Here is a 14,046-nt window from a genome sequence, read left to right as displayed (position 1 = left end):
GGCAGAGCCCTGAGGGGGCGCGGGCTGAGGGACAGGGCTCAGCGGGGTCGGCGCTGGCACCGCGGCCGGCTCGGCCGGGCGGCCTCGGCGTCGCTCGCAGCCGAGCGCAGGCTCCCCGTGCCCGGCGTCGTCCGTGCCTTGCCCCGCGGGCTGCGCTGCGCTCGGCTGCTGCTTCGCTCCACGCGTGGAACCGTGCGGGGACAGCGGGGTGATCACAGAATTAGTTAGGTTGGAAAAGACCTGTGGGATCGTCGAGTCCGGTCTGTGACCAAACATCACCTTGTCAAACGGACCATGGCGACGAGTGGCACGTCCAGTCTTTTCTTTTGGTGACTCCGCCACCACCCTGGGCCGTCCATTCTGCTATCTAATTACCTTTTCTGTGAAGATTTTCTTCCTAATGTCCAACCTAAGCATCCCCTGGCACTGAGTCCTCACATCGCCAGCTGCCAGGCGAAGAGGCCGGTCCCCACCTGGCTCCTCTCCCGTACCAGGTGATACGGGTGCTGTCCCATGCGCCTGCAGCTGTCGCACGGCTCTGTGGGTGTCATCTGCCATTGCAAGCCACGCTTCCACCGTGGCTCTTGTCCACGCTTCTTATGTACCGTGGAAGTTAGTGTTGTAGTTTAACTTTAAAACACCGTTCAGCCCCTGAAACGTGAATTTCAGCTGGTCTTGCCCTTCAATGTAAAACCCAGCTGATGCTGCCCTGCCCTCATTTTTGCCACTGTCACTGCAGTGGGTGCTGTTTTGGTTGGAGTAAATGATCAGGGCTTCTTCACAAGACACTGCACAGCATGTAACTAACTGTAGGTCTTTTTTAAGGCAGAGACATACATCAGTATTTACTTTCATGCATGGCAAGTTCTGTCACTGACTGTTTACATAAATTAAGCATATTTAGCATGTCCTAAGCACAACACTGCAGAAAGCAGATGGATACAGCAAAGAGGTGAAAGGGAGGCAAAATAAAAAAGAGTGAATTATGCCATGCTTGTTTTTAACTCTCTGATCGTTATTTCAGAAAGACAGAAACATGATGATTGTGTAATAAGTGATAGATGGAAACAATTCTTCATTTACTGTTGAAATGCTGAAGAATTAAATTATTATACAAGATGATGTGTACAAATGTACAGGAAGTGACAGTGACAATTGAATTCATAAGTTATCTTTTTGTGATTGGCAAAAGTCACCAATTTTGCTCCCAGAATTCCTTCTTTTTTTGCATAAGGCAGCAATCTTACGTTTTTTATGCTTTTTATTTTTTAAAATTTCCCAGTGCACCCCCTCTTCTGTTCATGTTTTGATTTTCTTGATGTGTAAAAATACCTCCTGAAAATGCTAAAAATTTAGTTCCATTCCAGGCTTAGCAGAAAGAAACAGGATTTGATACACTTCACTGGGTATCTCTGAAATTCATGTTTTATTTCTTTCGATTAATTTAAATTATTTTCTTTCATCTTCATGTTTTGCTACCTCATTGCTTTCTTGGTCTGGCAGATCATTAATAATAATAATCTATAACATAATGAAGGAGTCCTGTAACATCTGCTTCTAAGTTTTAACCACATTGTTTTCTCATATTTTCTGTCTCTTGCTCAGGTTTTATAAGTTTGTCTTTTACAATCACAGTGCGATGCTAATTCTGTGTGACCTATTTTGGTTTTGTCCATATTGCAGTTACTGCATGACTTCATCCCATCTTTGTAACTCTTCTAGTGGCAGCAGTGTAGCTTTGGAAGTGCAGAGCTCTGGGGTGCCTCTAAACTCAGGTATTTACTTGGTGTCTGAGCTGGGTTTTGCTGTGTTCTTCCACAGCTGCCAAGGTGGCAGTGTTTCAGGCAGCTGGTAGAATTACCTTAGGCTTGATTGTCTGCTGTGTGAATGGGACTTAGAGATGATGCCCCTTTCCTCATCATTCGGGGTCATCCTTTGCAAAAACCTGAACATTTGCTTACCCTCAAAAAGCAGAAATAATAGGGTTTTTTAATTTATTTTTTAACTGGCTAAAATGCATTTAAATAGGAGTTTTTCTATGTCACTGTATTTTTTTAGCTAATTCGATGGCAGAATTCCCATCAACTACAAAAAAGATGTAGATTAAGCAGAAGATACTATGTAATGTGTTTTCGTGTAAAACTTTCCCTGTCTACATTTAGGTAATTCATATAGAATTAGGTTACTTAGACTGTGTTTTTAAATGTATTTGAAAACAAGATGCTCGTCCACAAAAAAGAGGGACTCTACAGTATTATTTTAGAAAAGTGGCTTATTTTTACATGTACTACATCACAGAAACAATGCAATACAAAATCCCATTTGAAAAGCGTATCTACATACAAAACCTCTCCACTTGCATTATTAGTGCTTAATCAAAAATGCCCATGAAAAGGCTTCATTTTGGTGTAGATCAACAATTTAATAAGAGTTACCTCTTATTCTGTTCATGGCCTTATCACTAGAAAGGTAGTAATGACATTTCCAGTGTGTGCTATTATGACACATCTTGCATAGTGCTGTCCTACATTGCATGCATTTCCTGAAGGCTTTTGTAAGTTGGCTGTAAAAGTTCAGATCACTGGCATTTTCAGCCACTTAGCATTCGTTGTTTTATCTATGCAAATAATATTGTATTTCAGACTGTGAAGAATTACATTCACTACTCTTGCTTCTCAAGACAGATAATACTGGAATTTTCCATTTTGTTGCTATACAGTTCTCTGGATTGTAAGTGAAACTTATTGTTGCCAACTAATTGTTGCAATTTCAGATGATTTTTTAACCTAAATAACATGATGCTCACAATGGAGCTGCAGCGATTTAAAAATATTCAGGGTCTGACCCAAAGTTTTCTATTGAAAGTGTGTATTTTTTATTTTACCCTCATATGAACAGTGTAAATAAAAGAATTCTTAGCTTATGAATGAATAGCATAACAACATGGGTACCTGCTCTTTTACAGTCTTCCATGACTTACATGAGTCTTCTTTAGGCTTCAATCTCCTGAATGTTCTGCTTATACGTTTGAAAGAAGCCAACTGAGGCACTAAGACTCTGATCTTGTCAAGGGATATAGATAGGCATCTCCAGAGGGAAATTCAAAATTGAATGAAATCGAGGATCCTCCTCTCCTTTTTTCTCTCCCTCCTTTGAGCTTCAGAGCAGACAATTCAATGTGAAAAGACACAGAAGTCTCTGAGAGGACTCACTATCTCAGCAGGTGGCTTACTGGTAATGATATATATATATTTTTTTTTTTTTAATTTAGCACTATCTCCTGTTTTGCAGACATCAATTTAAATGCAGAATACCATTTTGGGGTTTGCATTTTCCCCTCTCTCTTTTATGCTCAATACTTGCTAAGAATATATTTGCGTATATATTTTATGGGAATCAAGAGCAGAAAAAACATAATTAGAAGGAATTTGAGTCTATGTCTACATCTCTAGCTGTATGCTTTCTGTTCTGCCAGGCCTTTTGAAGGAGTGATTTTCTTTCTTCCTTCTGTGTTCCCTTGGTGCAGTTTTTGCACACTGAGATGTACTTGTCTGTTAGATGGGGAGCTGAAAGCAGCAATGCGGCTGCAAGGATTGGCAGAAGGGAGCTGCTTCAAGGCTCTGATTAAACGAAGCTGCTGCAACACACTGCAGTTGGAAAAGGGTGAGATTCTTGATGCTCCACAGCAAACGAGTGTGGCTGATTTTATCACTTTCAAAATGACTATAGATTGGCTTGCCTCCTTAATGTGCTATATATAGTTACATGAAAATGACATTCTTGTATATGCATTATCTTTCACTTTCATCTCTCATTCATTTTTTAAGTAATGCCCCTAAGAATATAGATAAAACAAAATGTACTTACTTTACTAATAAGTGCAATTTTTCTTCCTTATGAAATGTAGCCATTTCTTGTGTGCAGATCACCTCTGTTTGTGTCAAACCAAATAAATTATAATTCAGTCTTTTCATTAATGAGGCCGTTTATTAGTCTTCAATTTCTTAGGCTCATGGAATGAAATGCAAAGAAAATACCATTTATGTAACATCATCTCTGATGTTGTATAATACAGTCACAACTGGGGAGTGTGTGCAATGGCTAACTTTAGATCCTACATTTGATAGCTAAATGCTTGTCTGTTTCCTTGCATTTCCTTTCATGTCAATGAAAATACAAAGGAACTGTAATAGGGTGATTCAGGCTGGGAACTTGGCTAGCAAGAGTCAAGAAGAAATATTTAAGTTCAGGCATCTAAATGAAATGTCTAAAGCTAAATGGCATGAGCTCAGGTTTCACTCCAGTAGGCTGCTTCCCACAGAAGCTGTTCCAGTTGTTCTTCTTAACTGAGGCATTTGCTCAAACAGAAATAAAAGGTTGACATTCTGGACCTGAGAAATATAATCTTCAAGTAAATAATGGGTGTTTAGAAGGATAGGAATGACAAAACTTAGAAGCATTTCATTTTCTACAAATGTCCTAAACATAGCTTTCCTTTGCCATTTATCTCAAGGCAGAACTTTCACATACACAGAATAATTCCTGTGAAGTCATGCTGGTCATGTGCTCTTGAGATGTTCCAACAGGACTTTCTTTGCTGTGAGTGATTGTTCTTAGCTAAATGTTATAATGGTGACATGGAAAAATTGAAACACAACTGTAGAAGTAATAGCAAATAATGAAATTAAAAACAGAGGAAAAGGCCACAAATTGCAGCTAGTTTAGTGGATGTATTACTAATGGAATTCTTAATTTAACCAGCATACATCAAAGCAAACAAGATGCTACCTAACCTTTTTTGACACCAGGTTATCTTACTCAGCTTTTCATTTGTGTCATTATTTTTATTTTTGTCATACAGATCCATATGACTAATAATACACTTCCATGCTGTGACATGAGTGTATTTTCCACTAAAAAGTGTAGATGGAGAATAAGCAGACTGTTTATTTGCTTATGGACCAAATGTGTTCACAACTTGTTGGATACATGGATAGTTATCTTTGTGTAATTAAACTGCACTGTGAAACATGATGGCTTCATATAATAGTCCTTATTTCAGAGGTAATACTTTTTAATATGATTTGGTTTGAGAAAACAGCAGTGAATCAGCACTCTTGGACCATAATCACAAGAGCAGGATGTACTGCTAAGAGCAGAGAGGCATCTCAGAAAGTGGGCTACTGGACATAAAATCAGTTCAGAACCAACAGACAGAAAAGAACCATCAGAGAAAAGAGATATTAAAGCAAACATTGAAAACTTATTTCGTAATTCCATTTGCAATGAAATCTCTCCATTCCTAATGCTAGCCCATCTTTTCTGCATCTGTTAATCCTAACATAAGTGCAGTCCTCTGCCCACATCTTTCTAATTGCAAACATTTCTATTTGTCAAAATCCTACTACTGCTTCTCTCCCCAAAATAAATCACACAGCATTGTACCTGGTATCAGAGAGATAGCTTAAGAAAATCTTATCAAAAGCAAAGCAGTTACACAATGTTTCTTTTACAAGAACCCCTCTCTTTGTAGTAGGTTCAAGTTTAGGAGCATGCAGAGCTGGAGTACACTTTTGGATCATGAAGCTTAACAGGTAACTATGAACTACTTAGTAATGAGCTTGTAATTATTAAGGAATTTCTATCTGGAATTCCTGTTGCAGTGAGTTCTACACTTAACTAAGTCTTAGATATGTGAAAAAGATATTTACTCCTATCATTAATCTAGAACCCATTTTTCACATTCAGTAGTGAAAAATGTACTGCCACACTGAAAAACAGCTATGCAATATCAGCATATTAATTTGAAGTAAAGTTTAAAATGCTCATTTATAAATACTTATTAAAATACATAATATAAAAAGATAATATATTAATACTGACCTAACAGCTTCTTTTCTGATTAAAAAAAAAGAAGTTAAGCTTCAAAACAAGTGTTCTGTAGCATATCCTGTCACCATGTATACTTGCTACAGAATTCATGGGCCTTTCCCCAGTCAGATCTCAAGGAGCTCCTGGGGATTGATTTATCTGTTGGATGTGGGAGGATGAAGAGGGAAAGATGAACAGGACTGGGTTCTCAGAACCAACCTCCTAAAACTCTATGCACTTGAAAACCATTTATTTGTGAGATCCATCCTAGGTGGTTTAGCCAAACATCAGACTCTATTTTGAGGTTTCTTCTTCCCTGGGACTCCCTGAATAACTTCCACTCCCTTTTGGAGCTCTGTGGGTAGCCCTTATTGTTAAATTTCCATCCATTCTGACTTTTGCCTCAAGTCAGACCATCCTGTCTGTCTGACCTGCCTGTCCATCCTGCATCACTGTTTACTCCTTCATCCCTGGAATATCCCTTGCTCTCTGCTGCACCAAGCAGCCCCTTTCCAGGGGCACATGCCCTCTTCCAGATCAGCTGCTTCCTCCCAGAGGAGAGTCCTACCAAAAAGTGAGAAAGGGTGACTGTGTTTGTATTATATTTAAATTTAAGATATAGTTTATTATCTTGTTATGCAAGAGAAGGAGAATTTTTATATTTTTACTTGCTCTTTTGACTTGTTCAGCAGTGATGGAAAAGTAAACAAAGCTAAAGGGAGAATAGTCAGGTGTGACTGTCATAAATAAATGTGTAGCAACCCTTAAGAACACTTAAAAACAAATGCAGCAGATACTTTGCAAAACTCTTTTCTCAAATAAGCATTCTAGACATCTCTAATTATATTTATTGGTCTGTGGCTGCCTGAGATATCTATGTCTCTGGAGATTATTGAAAAATATTCACACACTTGCTAGTTTATCCAAATTAGGAATAGTGTAGCAATAATAAATGTTTGCTGTATGCATAATTTTTACTTTCAAATTTTCAACCTGGCTATTTACTTATTTTGTTAAAAATTTGGTAGTTCATTTCATGTTTTACGGCACTTTACACTGTATGAATAATTTCCCTCCAATTTTTATACTCTTCATGATTTTTGTCCCCATAATTATTTTCTATGTGACATCTAACGTTCTGCAAATTCCAAGTAATTCTCAGATGCTTTTTAGTTCAATAATGAAACCATCAGTGTCTGTAATTTGAGAGGTGAAGCAAAAATCATGGAGTTAGTTGCATTAGTTTAAAATAAACTCACTGTGAAAATAAGATTGCTCCTAGTTCTTTAGTACATGACTGCAGGCTGCTGCTAACTGGGCAGTACATTGTAACACAACACTGTGTCACAGCAGGAGCAGCAAAGAATTGAAAGCAATACTGAGTTGGATTAATTTTAATTTTAATTCTAATCTAGAGCTCATTTACTTATTACCAGAATGATCCCTTTCAGAGGCAATGTTATAAGAAAGCGGTGGTTAGGTTTTAATGTCATATGATGTTCTAGATTATTTCTCTTTACAAAACAGATGCATTCATGGTCCTTAACTCTGATGCCCTTTCAAACTACTGAAAGTCTTAATAAGTGTTTTGTCCCATTTCATTTAATATCAGCAGTAGTGTAACTGAGATTCTGTTGCCTCTCTTGAGAAATTTATATCATGGTCTACACGAGTTCAGAGAATCAAAGAATCACAAAATATGGCAGGCTGTTTAAATATGGGTTAGTGTATATACATAATTTTGTCTGTATATGCAAGTATACACACACACACTGTTAAAGCTGTATTATTTACTGCCACATTTCCTGTGTTAAATGATTTGTTGCCTTCTTTACAAAATTTGTTAAGAAATTTTTAATTGACTGTTTACCTGCCTCTTATTGTTCTTTAGGCAGCTGAGTAATTTGGAATAGGCCTTCCTGTAGGAATTATCTTTCCTATGGATTGGGATCTTTCATCAAAGTGTTGTTTAACAAAATATCTGAGCTATTTCATAGATGTTTTACAGGACATCTGAGCTCTTTCATAGATATTTAATCAGCTTTCTTTCCTCACGTCAAGTCTGTTAATTTCTGTCCACAATTGAAATGTGGGTTGAATGTAGGAGTTCTGTAAAGACTTACTGAGGTGTCATTTTTAATTTATACCTGTGTTTACACATAAGAATGCCTCATATAAAATTGTATAAATGTACATAACCGTGATATACAAAAATATCAATGATAATTTTGTACAGGTATAAAGCCAATGTATATGTAATTAGTCAATCTTTTATGTGAGACCAGTGACAATCATTTTACAAGATACTTTAGAATAAATGCCTGCAGACTTTCTCATGTTGGTAGATGACCGTGTTTATGACTGAGCCAAGCAGGAGCCAGAAGCTATCTCTTTTTGCAGTTGTTCAGCATGAACCCCAAGAAAAAGTTCCATGTTCTTAAGGAATTTTACCCTCTAAGGCTTAAATTCAACACAAATTTCTGATTCATATTCTTGGAAAAAGACATTAAATTTTTCCCATATTTCCTCCACCCATATTTTTTTTCCTAAGACCTAAATGTGAAAAACATTTAAAAGGGAGATTCTGTTTTAAATAATTAACTGATCCCTATTCATATCATGAGTATTAATGAAATTCAGTGTCTCTTTCAAACTAGCAGCACCTGAATAGATTAAAATAGATTAGAAAAAATAATTGCTGAATTTAAAAGTGAACTGCTTATTAAATCAAAATAGTCTACGAGTTGTTTTAGCAGGCAGTCAGTGTGGAAACCATTTACCAGTTGCTAGGATGTCTCATTTCTAGTGTCGACCTTCAGCTACATCAAATCACTGCATGCTGTGAAGGAGTGGAGAGGAGCAGCCTGCCTATCTGTACGTTCTGCCTGATTCCTGGGGCTTGCTGAACACAGGCACAGCGCTCTGGCAATTTACAGCAGTGCCAGGAATGCCTGGGGTCACAGGAAAATGTGCTCCCATTGGAAACTACTCTCATCCAGCCCACTCAACAGAGGAGCAGAACTGAGTGGTGATGGGTGGACGTTTTACCTCTGTGTTTGTCAACTTCAGCAACTTTTCCTGTCTTCCATGTTTTTCTGTGTCTGGAGAATATTTTTGTAAATAAATAGACATGTATAAATTAACACTGTGGCTACACTGTGATTTCATGGTATATATCAGAAAGCATCTTCTACATGAAAGCATATGAACAAAAGGCAGATTTTTTTTCAAGATAATGAGACAAAGGCAGATTTTTAAAAATATAATCACCTATTGTCTGCTTGTTGAAAAGATTGTTTTAAAGAAATAAAACCACAGAATCATGGATTTATTTAAATGTTGTATAACAGGTATTTTACACTATTCACTTCCAAAAATGAATATAGATTTTATTTCTTTTTATTTATTTTCTATTTGCTTTTACGAGGTGAAGGATTGCTCATATGAATGGATACATAGCAATTTTTATCTTCATTCCCATTCCTTAATGTATCATGTTATTAATTTTTCTTAGAATTTTCAGTCTTGCACACTAACAAATTAAAATACACATTTTGGTCTAAAGTGTTTTACATATGTGTTATAATTAGACTATATTATTCATATAAAGATAACTTTAAAAGATGCTAAGAGACATCCACTATGTTTAAACTTGATCAAACACATTTGGTTTCACTTTACTAGTACTGCACAAGAGGTCAAAGTCTTATTATTGACAGATTATTTTGAATTGTGCTTTCATGGGGAAAAATATTTGAATTTTAATTATAAGCCATTTAGAGTATTTCATCATTATAACCTACAGTTTCCTCAAATGCTATCAACAGTGTTACTGCTTAAGGAAGTTAAGGGAATCTCAACTTTGCCAATCTCATTTGCATCGTTCATCTTCTAGTCATAATTTTAAATTTAGAAGATAATTTATTCACAGTAAGCCACAATATCCTTCCACTGGTTCCATATTAAATTAATGAAAAAATGTACTTTACTGAATGTGTTTTATGCTCACATTTTATGCCCACAACTAAGACTCTGTATTAAATCAGGAAGGTGAGGGAGAATTAAAGGGAGAAATAATGCACTTATCAGTTAAAATGTGCTGTTTCCTTACAGTGTAAGCTCTGAATTAAAGAATTCAGAAAATATTTATCATTGCTAATATATAGGAACAGAGGAACATGTGTCTGGAGGAGAGCTTTAGCCATGGATTGTACCTGTGAATAATTGGGAGTAGAGATTTTGCTAAGAAATACAATTACTGGAAACAGTTTCTGAAGTCCAAATAAGAGATTTTAATTTTGAAGAACTTATGGGATGTTAATATGTGATGAAAGCATCCTCTGAAACATTTGCCATGGAGTAGCACACTCTTCAAATTCTAGTCAATTGTTCTCAAAGTCAAAGCTGTCTATCATGAGAACAAAATGTACTATTATGCTGTTCTGTCTGCTGAAAGATGAGCATATCTTCTTTTTATCACTAAAGAGATATGTTTTTGAGGAAATTTCAAACAGGATTAAAAACCAAGAAAGAACTCATTCAAAAATATTTCAGACATTTAAACAGGGATGATTTTCAACCTACACTACTTCAATCTGTATAATGGGCATTGAGTTTATAAGGCCAGTGATTTATTATTTAATAAATATTTAGGCTTGATTACCTTTCATTAGTAGCACATTTCATCATACTATATCTTCTGAAAATGTAAAAATGTAGCACATTTTTGAAACATAAATAACCATCTGAAATATGTACCTAACTAAAAAAAAAAAAAAAAAAAAGGCCATACTGGATCAGTTGTTTGTGTTTGCCCTGGATACAGAAGGCACAGTATATTGTCTCCAACACTGACCAGTAGGTGATGTTTAGAGGAAGTCTAAAAGAAATTATCCAAATATAAAGTAATCCTTCACTTAGTACCTAGTAGCTTCAGATGATCAATATTCTGCAATTTTTTAAATCTCAGTTTGCAGTCAAATCATTGTGCTTAATATATTATGGAGGTCTCTTTTCTGGATTTATTTTATTTGGTTTTTAAACTTTTCATATCTTTGATCCTCATAACCACATGCTACCATGAGTTTCACAATTTAATTATATGTGAGAAGTATTACACTATTCTGTACTAAGCTTCTGGAACAGTAATTTTTGTCATATGTCCCAGTTCTTGGACTGCAAGGAATACCTTATTTGATTAATCCAGAAATGATCTGGAAAGGGGAATGCATAGAAGAGCGATCAAGTTTGCTGATGATATTGACAAATTTAGAGTAGTAAAAGAGAGAACCACAAGTGAAGAACTGAAGAAAATCCTTTTTCTTCAGTGAGGTGGGGCAATAAGCTGATGGTTGAAATTTTGTTTGAAGTTATGTAAAATGCAGCAGAGACGAAAAAGCAGTCGTAGCTTCACATTTAAAATGATGGGCTCTGAAATGACCCTTACTACAGAGGAGCCAGCTCTTCAAGTTATGATGGATGGTTCAGCTAAAATGTCAGTGACCATCAGCAGTCAAGAAATCAAGCTGAAAGTTAAAAATTATTGGGGAAAAAATAAACCTCAAAATGAAATAATACAATATGCCAATGCTGAAATACGTGAAGCACCTGGGATTTTACAATTATATATACTTCTGTTCCCTCATCTTACAGGCAATATAGTAGAATTTAAAAAGGCTCAGAAAAGGACACGAAGGATTATCAAAAGTGTGGAATTTCTTTTGTAGTGGGACCAACCAAATAAGGCTCTACTTCAATCTGTAAATAGATGTCTGATTATGATATGATAGAGGTCTAAGAAATATGTGTAGCATATCAGGGTTCTGCGGGGGTTGAGTGTTTTTGCTGTGCATTTCTAATGCAAGACAGAAAGGTAGTAAAGCAGAGCACTGGTTCCACATGAAAGAAAAAGGAACTTTTCATAAAATTATTGAGGTTGAGCTGTGCAGTTCTTTGATCCTAAATGTTGTGGGTGCTTAAAGTTTCTGGGGAATTAAAGGGAGATTGTGAAGAAATCATAAAATCATAGAATGGTTTGGGTTGGAAGGGACTAAAGGTCATCTGGATCCACCCAACCTGCCACAGGCAGTGTGACACCTTCCACTAGACCAGGTTGCTCAAAGCAACCAACCTGAACCTTCAACACTTTCAGGAATGGGGCATTGCAATTTGTGTGGACAACCTGTTCCTGTGCCTCATCATCCTCACAGTAAAAATTTTCTTCCTATTATCTGACTTAAACCTAGTGTCTTCCAGCTTAAAGCCATTGCTCCTTCTCCTATAACTACAGGCCCTGGTGGAAAGTCCCTCTCCAGCTCTCTTCTAGGCTCCCTTCAGGTACTGAAATGCCACAATATGCTCACTCCGAGGCTTCTTTCCTCCAGGCTGAATGATCACAACTCTCTATCTCTCTCTCCACTGCATATAGAAAAGAAATCCAGGGAAATCCTGATTATGTAGACAGTAACCAAACTAGAAATGGTTGCAGGCTGAGGCCTCTTAGGAGATGCACATGCCTAACCCAGTCTTACCCTCTCTACATGGGCCTGAGTTTTTTGTTGCTGACAGGATACTGCGCTGGACTGACCTATTGACCAATATGGCCTCTCTTCATCTCTATGAATACTCCTTTTCCTTCTCCCTGTTTTATAGTACAAAGATTTTATAGACTCTTATCTTCTTCGCTACTAATGATCTCCCTTTTTCAGTTAAAAGTTACATTTTCAGTTAAAGTATATATTCTTTTTTTCTGTAGGAAATTTCTTTTACACTGATCATCACTGTTGCTTTTTCTACATTTTCCAATTCAATTCATTTGGGTTTTTTTAAAAGGTGGGATGATTGTAGTGCAACTCACTGTTAAAGATTTGAACATTGGATTTTAGAAATATAGTTTTCCCAAAAATTTCTTACTTTTTCTCTCTCTCTTTTATTTTTTTTTTTTGACTGCTTGTGAATGTTGATTTATTGTTTTCAGGAATTTTGTGTAGAGTGCCGCATATTTTTTTTTTTTCAGAGTAGTAAGTAGCTAGTAAATATATGCAGAATATATACCCTGTAAAGACAGGGTTATATTTCTTTTATATATTAAATCTCATTTATTGATAATGAAATTGATTTATTTTATTATTTTGCAGTTGTTTAGTATTGGAGGATGATTCTGGGATTCTTTCCAGCTGGCTATATCTTTGAGTACCTCCAATACATGTGGTCTTTCTTACATGGTAAGTAGTTTATGAGTATGTCAAACAACATAGTTCTCAGCACAGGTTTTTTCTGAAATAAAAAGAGAACAAATAAAGGCTTTGTCAAGCTCATCACTTTGTTATCATATGAAGTTTGATGCTCAAAGGTAAACTAAATACACACTCCTCAAAAGTGCACTTCAGTTTTTTATATTCTCCTTCAAAAGGCACTTTCATCTTGCACACTTAATTTTCATCTGTTCTTGCCAACAAAGCAGGTATTATAATCTGGATAATTTTAAGAAGCTAGATGGAAAGTGGCTGAACAACACTTCAGAATTGCCCAGATAAGAGAATTAGAAGAGTTTATTATTTCCCAAAAGATCATGAAATGATGCATAATACACTTTTGCCAAATACCTTTGTGTGAGCAGAGTTCAAGGACCCAAGTCATTAACCTGCAGTAGAATATCTATGTGTTTTGTCCTTTTTTTTTTTTTACAGGAACTGAGTTGCAATGGATGTAGGGAAAGAACCTTGTGAAACACCTCTGCTGCCCCATGGATAATTTGCACTGTGATTATATGCCTTGGAGATCAAACTTAATTTTTACACTGCAGATGTCCCAACATAAACTGTACTTCCCAAGAGTTTCTGCATTACTTTATCACCTTTTGAATGGCTCCACTTGTCCAAGTCCTGCAACTCCTACAATATACCTGGCTAGTAATTACTTATTTCCAAGGGGATAAAGAACTACTGGTAAGCAGATATGGCTAATACTAAGCTTTACTATTTGATTCTGAAACATAACTTCTTATCTTTAAACAGTATTCAAGGGAAAAATAAGAAGCTCGTGTTTAAAGTAAAATAGTTGCTTTTTAAAGGTCATCTGTTATTCTTAAAAAGCTTTTGATCAGAAACATGTAATTCTGCAAGACTGAGTGACGAGCTATGTGTGTTTCTCATGTATTACACATGGTTTAGTTAA

At 36.3% G+C, this 14,046-nt stretch overlaps 1 long non-coding RNA gene across 1 annotated transcript; it reads left to right on the top strand.

Moving 5' to 3' along the window:
* Positions 1–3,350: 3,350 nt before the first annotated feature.
* LOC116993404 lies at positions 3,351–13,826 on the top strand. Its single transcript, XR_004417286.1, has 3 exons — positions 3,351–3,663; positions 13,008–13,094; positions 13,560–13,826. It is a non-coding gene; the product is annotated as an uncharacterized LOC116993404 (long non-coding RNA).
* Positions 13,827–14,046: the final 220 nt, after the last annotated feature.

The sequence above is a fragment of the Catharus ustulatus genome, chromosome 3 (genome assembly GCF_009819885.2).
Source record: "Catharus ustulatus isolate bCatUst1 chromosome 3, bCatUst1.pri.v2, whole genome shotgun sequence".
Taxonomy (NCBI): Eukaryota; Metazoa; Chordata; class Aves; order Passeriformes; family Turdidae; genus Catharus; species Catharus ustulatus.
The sequence above is the reverse complement of the archived record's forward strand: the minus strand, read 5'-3'. Positions and strand labels throughout refer to the sequence as shown.